Raw genomic sequence first — 12,037 nt, 5'->3', positions numbered from 1 at the left:
GATTTTTCCATCTCGGTTCAAACGTCTCTCGTGAGAATTCGGCTCCGAAGCTCGCCGCTCGGCATAACTCAAGCCAAATCGAATGTAGAGTTCAGGTGATACACTTTCAATGGACTCGCGTTTGCTGCAGTCCGGTTTAATAGACGTTGCACGGCAAGTCCTCGACCGTTTTATCGAGGAAACTTTTGAGACCCCTGAAATGACACCGGCTCCTAAAACTTTAGACCTCGTTTATTGAGAAGCGCTCTCTCCGCCTCGCGAGTACATTATTGTACAGCTACCATGGTTCTTGTCAGAAATATCCGAGCTTTACGACTGAACATACAGTGTACCGGTCTGCCACGCGAATGAGCTTTATTGACGAGATCGTTGAACCAACTTATCGCGTGACTAAAGCAGTGATAAAAAATAATTGTCAATTCACCGCAATTTAGAGAGCACATTTGAATTTCGCTTCACGGGACCGGATGCGCGGACGTTGCTCGTTCGGTGCGTTATTTTGTACCTTTGTTTCGTAGTTTCATTCGTTAACGGCTTTTACTCCGACCGGTTCGACGGCCACGCGAAGAGCTTGCGCCAATGGTGGGTAGGCTACACACACACGCGCGTACGACGATGTGTCAATATTGAAAAAACGCAGGGTTCCTCCGCGATATTCGAATCGTCGAAACGACGGAATTGGATTATATCCCTGAACCTGGCGATGCCGCGTCGAAGTAACAAAAGGGAATTAAACCCCCCGCGTCCGTTTCATCGAAGGCTAACTAATTGCCCCGATTCAAACGTTCTTATCGTTCGCGCGTAACGCGCACCCCAATTTGTCCGGCAGGTTGCGTCCTCGCGTTATTGCGACCGGCCCCGATCGTAAACGCGAACGGCGATGTAGGCGACCGCGTTCGCGTTCCTGATTCTCGCACGCGTGACACCGAGTGCCGATAACAGAATTCGACCGAAATGGTCTGCTATCCGATTGCACCGAGCAGGCATCGATTACCCGAGTTTCGTTGGCTCGATGAGGGATCCAACACCGTCGGATAAGGTCGATTGCCAATTGCTTCGCGTTGTTCTCCGCACTAACAAATTGAACGATCGCTAAACAAGTGTCGCAGTTGGTCCACGAATGCACTCCGGAAGCGACGTCGATGTATCCTTTTCAGAATTCTTTTCGCAGCCTGTTGCTTTCAGGCTACAACGTCGGCAGGTGCCAATGGATACGGAATCCCCAGTCGACTCGACGGAATGCGTTTGAAAAGTGGCACTGAGAGGATGGAAGAAAAGCTCGATTCCCCCGACGAGGAAACGCGCGGAAATTACGACGTGGAACAGACTCTTTTCGCAAGCTCGAAGCTCGCGGAGAGGAAATGGAAACAGCGTATCCACTGAGGCCGCGATTTGTCTTGCTGCGGAGTAAGGTCTGAACTCCGGAACAAAACATAGACGCGTTGGACTAGTTTTAGGGAAGATTCAGAGGGTGGAATCGTGTCAACGACGCGACGGAATCACGAGCTTTTGAAATCCATTGTGCGATAGTTGCATCCTACGAGTGGATGACAGTTCGAAATCGTTTCCGACGCTGAAAGATGGAAATTTTATAGCGAGCGATGCAATCGCACGCGGCGTGCATATGAAGGGTGGTGAAAAATTATTACCGCTGACGGTACGCTGAGCGTTTCACTTCTGTCATTGCCTCTTAAACTTGACTTAGCTCCGCGTAAAACATGACGATGCCAGCAGGCGAATCACTGCTTATCCCTTTTCGCTGTCCACCGTTCTTCGCGGCTACAATTTTTACTCCGTGTGGATGTTTCGAGGTGATCTTGTATCTCTGGCCCGTTTGCATGCCGGGTCACGTTTCAGACTCGAGTGACTAGAAGCCGGTTTTGTGCGCGCTGGAAGTAAATGGACGCATCTAAATGAAAACAAGATTATATGTGTGCAACCGTCGAAGCAAAAACATTCAGACATACGGCGAATGTTTCGTGATTTGTTACTAACGAAATTATCCGGAAGGATCTCATCGTAGCAACGGCTGCAGAAGAAATTGAAAATCATTAGAAAGAGTGCAAAACGTACGCGTCTACAAAAACATCCCAACTAGCTCGCAAAGGACATCACAAATCATCGCCTCAACAACTCTAGATTGAAAAAGTACAGGTCATTACCATGAAGGAGGAGAAAAAAGTCCATATTCTAATATCTGTATCAATAAAATAAATTGAAAATTGCCGGTACAGTCAAGTATCATCCACTCGGATACATTTGACATATAACCGTTATCCATGAATTATTGTAAGATCACGGTTCAATAGTTCATAACAAGATAACTTACTAAATGCCTATTCCAATTCTGACAAATTTTAAATAAAATTGGGATTTAAAAAAAGAAATAAAAAATAAAAAATATCCGTACACGATAGCCGAGGTCGAGGACAAGACGACGAACTTTTCTCGCTAATTGCTAGCGAGCATCGAGAGGTATTATTCCTCAGCGTTCCGCGCGTAGGCGGAGAGAAGAAAATCGACTCTCTGGGGCAGCGTATTGATTGAGAAGTTTGCCGAAGGTCTTGACTCTCTATTCCTTTTTCTCCATTTACTCCACTTTCCCTATTACGAGAAGAGCGTTTTTGTTGGTCTATATATATTTTCCCAACACAGCACGTATATTACGGAGCGTTTTTTATGTCGCGGTGAAAAAAGAAAGCAACGAACCGCCCCGCACGGCTTTGATGAGGGGCTGCTTTCTTCGAAATCGCTCCAAATTATGGATGTATGTGAGGCGAGGATCGGCGTATAGAAAAAGAGAAAAACGAAAAGTATCTCTACGCAATCTTGTCGTATCCACCAATTTATATACGAAACGAAAGTTTGAACTTTTCGTACATGGCATGCGCGGGGTGAAACGCCACCGTTATGTACAACCGGCTTACTCCGAAAGAGGATAAATCCACTCGCGGAAATCCAAGGGCGCGCCAGGAGAAAACATGTCTTCGGCTCTAGCGAAGTGGAAATGAACTTGACCGAACCCAGCGGCGAACCGGAGCGACCCTTCAAGGCCGCCGTATCGATGTACCAAAAACCACGAATCCATCGTCCCGCGAGCATCGCTGATTTCCTTTTCTTTGTCCGGTTCTTTTTTCGAGGTCTCTCAATTCACTCACCGCATGAAAGAGCGATTTTTTAGGCTTTTGGATTTCGAAACGGCGATCATACCGCTCAATTTATTTACAATTCACGACGTAGCCACAGGCACGTTTGCGCTTATCCGACCCTGAGTTCAGTGTCAACAACTCGGGAGTTAAGGATCAAAACGCAGTGGTCTCAAACTGGAAGGGTAACATTACCGATATCCTCCACGTGTATCAACTAGCGCAGTTTCACATTCAGACGCGTGTCTTACCGTCATGGCAATTAGTTGGATCCAGGCAGGCAGCTTCCACTCTGCATGCTTCGAGATTCAAGCACAGCGCGTTCACCGGGAGATTTAATGAACGAATCACTCTGAGCTGTAGTGAGGTGATAATCAGGACGAATTTTGCGGGAGCTCTGCTTCCCACGCGCGTATCATCCCACAGATCCTGCCTTTTGAACTTCTGCTCCTTGGAATTCCACTTGACGTTCGATTTCCATGGCTTTTCACTTGTTACGCTAAAATTACCCAACGGTAACAACCGACAAGAACTCGCGTGCCTTCCCAAGATATTCAAGGAGGCAAGGTAAACGGGTCTTGTTCAATTTTAGAGAATCCGAATGCTCGCAGTTACTACCTCATTAAATTTGCCCAATTAGCGGAGGATCTTCGTCGCAGCTTGTGGGGAACGTGAATAGCTGATAATAATTATTACTTTTACCTTCCTTCTCGAGTCATCCGATTGTTATGGTAATTTTCCAGTAGAAGACAATATGCAGCCCTTTAAGGCGTTCTACGCATTGCGGTGAATCAATTGAGTAGTCGCGGAGGTGAATTATTCACTACTCGAGTCAAGTAACGTTTTTTCCAGATGAATCATTCGCTTGGAAATATGTATAAAACTATAAGAAACCTGTTTGTAGTTGGAGAGAACCAATTGTTGAATATACATCGACCATGTTTCCGGTTGTTACAGTTCTGCAAAACAGTCCACGTCACGCATCGTTTATGCAATTCTAAGAACTGCAGTATTGCGACTGTATCAGTGCTAATCTAAAGAATTTACCACGTGACCAGTGATTCACTCCTTTGCCTTCCGAGCGCGTACAAAAGAATTGTTCAACGTTGTTACTCTGACGCTTATCATGAGGTAAAAATACCTTCGTGGTTGGCTTCTGTCTTGCTACGCGTTAGACTTCTAACCGTTCAACTACACCGAGCCATTGGAGTTACGTGCCGATTAACAATTACTCCCAATTGACAAAATTCCCCTTACTTTAGCCCACTGCTATTATCCACTTCGTTCCATCTCTCCTGGATATTCGAACATCTTAGCTTTATTACCTTCCAGACCTACCAGAAGATGAACGATTCTAAGTAACCCCGCCCTTTCGACCTCAGTTGCGAAAATCCGAACTCTTTCAGTAGAAACTGCAGTATACTCCGCAAAGTTTTTCACGTTGTAAATTCACAGTTCTCTTTTAGAAATCTTTAGAGTCTCTCCGAAGTTCGGAGTGAAATAGATTGTAACTTTGAGACAAAAGGAGCTAGTCGAGGAACCGGTATTTTTTGCAATCCTCTGTAATCACCTTCTTTCAAACATTCGACTGACCGTGAACCAGGTTAAGGATTGGATACGTGACTGTGAAATTTTATTCGGGTCGTAGTGGCGACTGCTAATCAAGTGGCCATCATCGAGCCAACCGGTCGAAACAACGGGTCTTTTTTACGCGGTACTCAGACTCAAATTGCGAAAACTGGAGTGTAATGGACCGGATTCGGGGGTCTTATTGACGCAGTCGCTGGGCATGAAAAGGCCCTGATAAATTTAACAGCGACACGGAGGAAGAGGTGAGTCAGTGTGCGCAACGTCCACGTGCCCGGCAATGGGTCGAGCTGGAAGTGGCAGCGAGTTGGCCTGCTATACGTATAATAGCTGACTCCCGCAACTGCGTGTCATTCCCGATCGAGTCACTCGTGAGCATCGCGTCCCTTCCGAAGGAGTCAAGTTTGCTGTTTGCAGACCTAGTGAGAAAGAAGAGAAAAGAAACCAAGCCGAAAATGATAAGCCGACGGACCATCCTGATCGCCCTTTTGGTCATCTTCGTTATCGACGTACGTAGTAAATCAGCCTCTTTCAATAATTGATTCGCCTCATTTTCTGCGGGCGAGTCGGTTTCCCGTAATCGGTGCAACGTGATTTCGTGAATTATTACGCGGGCGGTGAAAAAATCGGCGGGTTTTCGATAGGTCAAGAGTTCAGGAGGTAAAAAAACGATCAAGGAACTATGGAGAAAGTAAACGATTTGGATGCTGTTTTTCATCAAGTGCCCGTGTTTCGCTGTCCGGTATTGTATACCCTCGACATTCGTCTTTTTACAGCTTTTCGTTGCGTTCAGGAAAATCGTTCTTGGTCAGATGACGAAAATGAGGATCACAAAGATCAGAGGAAAATGTGCTCGTCGGACGGATTTGAACAGACGCCGGCTGTTGTCCCGTTGACGCGATTATTGCCACGATAGAATGATTTATAAACTTTAGAGTGACGGTGAAGTTAATGAACCGTGGAGTTTAAACGTAACGATAAGTAATTGGACGTACTGAAAGAAACGGCGCATTGGTTCCGGCGGTCGGGGTTGGCTGTTTTTCATAACTTGTTGACCGTGCCAGAGCAATTGACGCGATTAACCGCGGCGTTTATAGGAGCTGGATAAAAAATCGACCATATACGCGGTCTGGCGACTCGTGTATTGCCCTGGCTTATTTTTCATCGTTGGGAAAAAAAAAATTACCCCAGCCCCGAGAACCGTTGGAAAAACACATTATCCTTAATCCGGCCAACAGAATGTGGTCGAAGGAAGTTATCCAATCCATCAAATTATCGATCGTTAGGGCGTTCTTATATTGTGGACTACATACACCGCAGGAGATGATATTTGGATAGATAGCGAGGTAGATTCTAACTCTTGATCTATTATAGTTACTCATTTTTGCTGTTTTTGTTCAGATGATCCAAGCCGGAGTTATCGATGACATTAAAGACGTCATTCACTACGATGACATCAAGGATTACACCAAGAACGCTGCGCACAAAACCGGCGAGGCAGCATCGAAAGCCTTCACGAGCGTGAAAAAGTTCTTCACTCAAGACGAATCCAGCATTTCCGAAGTTCCGACGACCCTGAAGCCTTCATCCTAACCACCGCAAAACGCCGATAATTATTATTCAGTTTTATTACTAATTATGTGAATCAATGTACAGATTACAATTCGACAAAATCTGGAGTAATGAGAGTTTTTCAATTGGCAACAACCGAGGCGTATATCTAGACACTGCGGATGTTTTTGATTCGATTTCCTAGACGTAACTTTAAAGAACACCAGAACGCACGTTTGCACTACTCATACGTAACCAATTTCGTTTTTATCACATCATCGACCATTTTTGGTGTTAAAATGACATTTTTATAACAGACGAGAGAAGAGCTTGTCCATTAGCGTTTTTTCAGATTCGTATTCTGTGCCTGCTCAAGTGTTCTTATTGCGTTTCCATCTCAATTCCACATCTGAGTTAGTACCGAGTGACACTGCGCATTACGATTACGTAACCACTTTCTACCCCGTCAACTCCAAATCGAATATTATATAATGTAAGACGTGGAACGCGTCGTGTTAATGAATCGATCGAAAGTTGGCAACTCTCTCATCGTCAGGGTGGAGTGAGTGTGACAGGCGTGTCAGCCCGTCGTGTCTTCTGACATTCGACAACTTGTACTATGTACCATTCGAATGGCTGATCGGAAAACGTTTCCGAGGTATAAACGAAACCGCGGGATCATATAATATACTGTCTCGCAAATGGAAAGAGGCATGAATCATCCTTCCGGCGAAGTCGCCGAGGTAAACTTTTCATGAGCTACCTACATATTTCCCCACTGTCAGAAATATTCGTCAATCCCTGAAGACGTGCCGATACGTCACAAAATCCTCAATAACCCGCGATGTTTCAAGGGCTGCAAACTAGATGTAGCAAAAATTGAGAGAAGCATTGGGTCCATTTCTCATACAGGCTTCTCAGCGTAACCGATGTACCGATTGAATTTCAAAAAAGGTTCAGCAGGGTGCGGAGTAAAAGTAACCCTAAGCGACACATTGAGGATCATTTGATGAAAGAAAAAAGCTGCAGTGAACCAAGCATCGAAGCGCCCTGTTCGTCGCCTTGAATCATCACCGTCTAACGATTCGAAGTCCTGAAACTAGTCGATGCTCGAGCCGTTATCGTCCGTTATGAAACCACTTTTTTCACTCCTCCGTTTATACATCGACGCGACGGTACGATACGGTGAAAATTTGAGCAACGCAGCTGTGCCCCGAGGTGTAAACTGCGTCGGAGATTCGCTCTAGCAAGTCATGCGATGGTTAGACCTACGTATCCAGGCACAGCCAGGTGTGTTGCGTACGCGAAGAACACTGCCTGAATGCTCAAACGTTTGCACAACACACGTAAGCTAGGAGCCTGAGGCGTGTTGGCCTTCGGCTGGCCAGGTGAGATCGAGAGAACACGTCAAGTGGCATTGTGAACGATCGTGTTAAAGGTTCTACGATGCTTTTTACGGTGTCCTTGTCACCGTTGGCGTCATCAGGCGGTAAGTATAACGGAAATTCGATGTGCAAAGAGCAGATATCGAATTGCGATAGAGTGTCGCCTCGCTGTGAGCCACGGTAAATTGTAACACATCGAGTTATCTCCACCACAGTTGGTCCGCTTGTAATAAAATACATTCTAATCCAGAGTGAAAATTTTAGATTATTACTTTCCAATAGACGTTCGAGGCTGAAGGTGAAGCTGCGTTTCGAAACGAGTCTCACCCATTTTTTATCACCTTACCAAAAATCATAACTTTTCAAGATACGTGACGCGCATCGTTTTGCGATCGTCTGATCATTGTGTCATCGATGCTGCGCAGAAAAAGTTCACTGACCGTCACTGCTGCACAATACTCGTTTAGCGTATCGAATTTGTTATTGACACGGAGACGGGTTCGAGATATACTGGAGGTCGTTTACTTTTCGCCTGCTTCTTTGCCGTGTTTCGACTGTTACGTAACTTCCAGATCGAGTCCAGCTGTGCTTCCGGGTGCTTTGAACAACTCTCGCGGGATCCGAATTTCGTGCGTAATTTTGGAGCCAGGTAGTCCGCGTTGAGTCCTAACTAAACAGAGCGAGTTCGTCGGTCCATAGTGACAATATAAGGTGGAACCGTAGTATCTTACCGTTAATGTCTCTGATTTTCGTGCCTACTATGCAGTGATAAACCTGCCGTATTAATTTTTGCTATTTACCGACAGGCTGGGAATATAATTAAAGAAAGGAAAGAATTAATGGTAGCTCTCCAAGATTAAAACGTGAGTTTCCCAACCAATTTTTGGCGTATATCACTATCCAGAGATGGAAATTTGCCGATTAAACTGAACGCAGCGATCTCGTTTCAGATAAATTGAGCCACCAATCTGCGTGGCGGCGCGTGTAGACGATCACATTTATCAATATTTCTCAGGCCTCGACGACGCCCGCTTTTTGCTTTATAACCAAGGTGTATCAGACAGCGCGAGGAGATACGTTTTCACATGTTATATACACTTTGACGGTGCGTGTTTTTTGCCCCGTTTTATTACACTTGGTTTTTTGTTTTGATAGATGTTGGATCACGCCTAAAGGCAAAGTATTTTTGTTTGATTTGACCAGGTGACTTCTTCGCGTCTCACTCTCTTGGTTCATAAAGTAACAGTTCCAGTTGCGTAGCGTGATTTGAAAGGTTTGGATCCATGCGTAAAAAAGCAAGTGGTTCAACAATCCGAATGACCGAATTTCGCGGCTCTCTTTGGCAGCCTCTATCTTTCGCACCTATTACAGTCACGCAACGCGGAAAGCTCGAGATTGGCTATTTGCGCAATATCTACATACGTATGCATCCAGAGAACACTTTTCGTGATTTGCTATTTCACCGTAATATGACATTATAATAATTGCCGGTAAATACCGGTTGGTCAAGATTTGGAAAGCCGTCTAACTTTTCGTTGTTTACGTTCTCTTCGACATATTTTAAATACATTGTAATTTCTCGCCGGAAACGACGTTCCAAATTCAACAGTTTTTATGCTCCGCAACAACTTCAATATACCGAATGTATTTCTAGAATTTACGAAACCCGATTCTCCTCCTCGCCATGAGACTGAGCTTCATCGCTTCGCCTTGTTCGTTTAGCGCTAACTGGCTAGATGAGGTGAACTATCACTCGACCCTGTCGTGTTCAGCTTTTATACTCAGGCCTCGACGATGACGGATCACCGATCAACCTTCAACCTCGGTGAACGTCTCGCCGTAAGGTCCCGTCATAAGAGAATAAGCTGCGGCTGCGCGGGATTAGAAAAAGCTTAGAAAAATGCGTACGAGTTCAAAGTCACTGTCACACTCTCTTTCTATTTCTCGCTGCGCAAAAAGATCAGGTAAAAATTCTTTTGCCTCTGTCGTAATTGGCTAGCAGTCGCGGTTTAAAGCTGAAGGTATAGAAAATTTTGCGGACCGCAAACACGCTGAAGGACATGGAATTTGTTGAACTGAAAATTTTATAACACGCCGCGTCCTTTCGGTCCGATTGCAGTAACGAAATTCAGCTCGCAATTCGAGTGGACATTAGCATCCAACGGTCGGACTCTCGAACACAAAGGGTTCGCAAAAACCTCCTTCTCTCTCTATCCCTTTGTGTTTGGCTCGGGAAATTTGCGAATTAACTTCACCGCGGCGGAGGGAAATAATTAACGGAAAAATCTTCACCTCGCTGATGAAACAATTGAAGCTCGATTTGACACCGGGTTATTTGACATCGTTCGGTGATAATGGCACCCTTGAAATTCATTGGAAAATTCGTTTTTTTTTTTTACCACCAAGTATTGGATAAGCCCCATCACTTTATTTGCGTAACAGAAATGAGCGCTTTATCGCTGTAAATAATGAATTCCCGATTCAGAGTAAAGCGCGCGTTCACCTGCACCGCGTATTTCGAATTTCATAAATTGTTCAAGCGGGCTTGTGAACGTTATTATTATCACATATTCCATCGTCCAGTGCAGGAGAATAAAGTTCAACCCGGCATTGTCACGGGCTCGTATTATGCGGTGGTTAAAAATACCTGAAATACTGAATGGGTAAAATATCGCAAATATAATAATAACCACAACTCCATCTGGCGGAATTCCATGTCTACCATTGTCACCTTTTAAACCAACAATTTTTACACCTGCTCAACCGTTACATCAATGGCTACAATTGTCACGCTTCTAACTGCACTGCATTTATTGATTTATCGGCACACCGGGTGCGATACTGGTAGTGATTTCTTACCCGTCAGCAGACAGTCGTCACTCGCTGTTGAAGCACGAAATAAATTAGATGAAACAAAAAGATTTTGAACTCCTTTTACCTCCGATCCTGAATATCTGCACTTTTTGCAACTCTCTCCTCCAGATGCGTCCGCGAATTTTCCTCGCACTTTTACTCGCGGTACACCCTGTACGGATTCTTGCATGTGACATATTCTCTAGCCGCCTATAAACGAGGTTCAAATGTCATATTTTCTAGTACCGTTACCGTTAACCTGTTTCTTGAACGAGCAATAACGTCGCCTCCTTGCCTCACGAATAAGTGCGGACAGCAGCGCTTTGTTCCTCTTGTAATCATTGCTGTGCGTGTGTATGTGTGTGTGTGTGTGTTAGAGAGAGAGATAGATTTTCAGTTACTCGCTTCAGTTTGTAACTCATTCTGTATTGACCACAAGTCTGCGGTTTAATCCTCGTTTTCACGTCACATTTTATCCGCGAAAATTGAATGAATATTAAACAAGAATATGGCTCATAGTATTTTCTGAAGCTCTCTTTGGACTTGGGATTATTGAGCTTCAAAATGTATAAAAAATTGGGTCGCGAATTTCACACAGATTCTCTCCAATTTGCAAGAGTGATTAATGTTTTGTAATAAAATTATGGTACACGTTGATATTTTTATTTAATTTATGTTTACTTTTTCATTGATATGCAAACAAATGAAATATAGAGCATCGCGGTTACGCTGTTCCGATTTTCGTGATACCGAAGCATGTTCCGCCTGCTGAATACCGCTCCAATTAAATCCAAATATAGTTTCAAGTTTCCACGCTAACGCGCTCTCCGCACCCACTCCGTGATTCTCTTGTACCGTTAATGCGAAATAGTTACGGATGGCCGATGCGAAATACATATGCAGGCACACATAATGTATTAACATCGGTGCCGACTGAAGGTCCTGTTAATTTGTCAAATTTGCGACTTTCTCGCGGCTTTTTATTCGCGTTTAACGATACACGAAGCGTCTGGAATTTCGCCTCTTTCAACGAATTTGAAATTGCAATCGATCTTCCTTCCAAGTCGATCAGTGTGATTTTGAATCTCGATTTGTTTTTGCATTCTTCAAACGCACAACAAAGCCTCTCAAAACTTACGACGGGAATAAAATAAAAGGCATTAAGGAAACTGACGGAGCGGTTCTCTGAGTCCTGAAAAAGTTTTTCACTGTCCAGTCACGTTTTTATTTTTAATCGGTTATACCGGGAGAAGAGATGAGCGGGTACTTTTGGCAAAGATTTTAAGGATAAGATCCGGACTTTCGTGGTATTTAACATTACGAGTAAAATATATTATTGCGAAGCTCTCAAAAGTCGGAGTTTCATTTTTGTCTCTTTTTTCTTATATCAAGGAGGCTGGTCGAAACTTTGCCCGACTTTTCGCCTTCCAAATTCCCTGGCAAGTCGAACGGCTGAATGAAATATCAGCCCAGCTAATCTTCATCGGTAAGTGAAATATTTCTGAAAGAAGAAAA

The sequence above is a fragment of the Neodiprion fabricii genome, chromosome 1 (genome assembly GCF_021155785.1).
Source record: "Neodiprion fabricii isolate iyNeoFabr1 chromosome 1, iyNeoFabr1.1, whole genome shotgun sequence".
NCBI classification, from domain to species: Eukaryota; Metazoa; Arthropoda; class Insecta; order Hymenoptera; family Diprionidae; genus Neodiprion; species Neodiprion fabricii.
This window is presented reverse-complemented; position numbering follows the sequence as displayed.